Source organism: Limulus polyphemus, unplaced genomic scaffold (assembly GCF_000517525.1).
Source record: "Limulus polyphemus unplaced genomic scaffold, Limulus_polyphemus-2.1.2 Scaffold10429, whole genome shotgun sequence".
NCBI lineage: Eukaryota > Metazoa > Arthropoda > Merostomata > Xiphosura > Limulidae > Limulus > Limulus polyphemus.
In genome coordinates, this window is record NW_013676039.1 from 5,149 (window position 1) to 6,864 (window position 1,716).

The following is a 1,716-nucleotide window of genomic DNA, read 5'->3' on the forward strand; positions in this document are numbered from 1 at the left end:
ATGGGCTAAGGCTAAATTAAAGATGCTTACAAGTTAAATGGCTCTCATTTTATTAACCTGGAAAACCTGGAAAAATGCAAATATAAGTTTATTAACTTAAAATATTGCGAGCTATAGGTTCACCAACATTATCCAATAGTATAAATTCCACGAACTTAATCCTGTGTGTTCATGATCTTTAGTCATTGGTCGTAAGAACCCATGACGGCTAGTTGACCCATGTGAAACTATCAATTTATCATCTTCAGCTTTTCTGACTATGGCCATCTTCACTATTAACAGCCATCTAAGACGATAATATATATATTGCACATTCTAATATCAGTAATGATTACGACGATTCAATTAAGGCAGCTATGACACCGTCCATTGGTGACAGCAATCTTTGTTCATCTGGAGGTTAGTAACAGGTTCTGATGCCAGACGTAGATCAGCCAATTTAAATTATCCCAACTAGATACAACTATCTTGGACCTATGGCAACTGAGACCAGCCATCGGTAGACCTGAGGTTAACCCTATAACCCTATAGAGGTTACAAATGGCATAATCATCTTGAATAATCTATACTAGGTTTAGCTATTTTGTTCGGGAATAATCAAGACGTAATCATGGAGGGATCTTTTACAACTTGAATTCATGAAGAATACTTTAAAGAAGAAACTTCCATAACTATTGGACGAATGATTTTTAACCTTTGCAACATCAGCTGTAATCCACCTTCTATCTTCTTGATAACTTACCTCTGATATCAATTAATCAATAAGAAATATTGTAATTATAATGATAATTTATCAGATCATGATAAGAAACGATAAATTGTTTATAACACAGAACTCTATATAAACCAGTTCATGTCTAGTCAAGAAGGAATTCATACAGAGATGAAGATATTAACCATTTATTGGCTAATATACAAAGTGAAACGTCATTACATTTTAGTAACTTAATTAATAATTTACAAATCTCACTATGAATATTATTTTGTATTGAAAGAAGGACCCTCAACGGAGACAAAATTGAGACTTCGAAGAATCTTTCACAGCTATAATAATTTTAAGCGAACAAAGAAGTCCTGCCCTACATGCCAGCTACCCATGACATGGCTAACAATTAACATGTAATCTTTCCTCTGCCCATTCTGACATCGTGTTTTAATCATCAGATTTCGAATAGCTCTATTTTACCCAATACTGTTTTTAATAATGTAAGTAATAATTACTTCCTATCGGGAAATCAAGAAACAAAATATGTATGAAATCATGAAGTATGAAGTATGAAGTCACACAGCCTTACTGTACCTTAGATCTCTTACTTGGGTAACTATTAACATTTGAATCATTGAGATATCGATTATTTACCTGTATCGATTAGGACTACGAAATATAATAATATTGATTTTATTCATAAAGTGTAGGAATTTATTTAACCTTGTTCATGTGATATATTTTAATATCACCTCGTGGTTTACATCAAAAGTAAACACTATTGATATGATGCCTTTACTAATTTAAATGTGCCATAATACTTTTGAATGTCACATACATTATATTATTATCTTTGCTTAGCATTAAAAGAAAATAGCTAAAAATTAGATACTAGCCTTTCAACTTCACAGCTGCAAACTAACTCAATATTTTTCCACTCGCACAAAATTATATTAAAGCTCCGTACTGGACCAAAAAAGCTTGGCATAATTTTGATTCACTAAATGCTA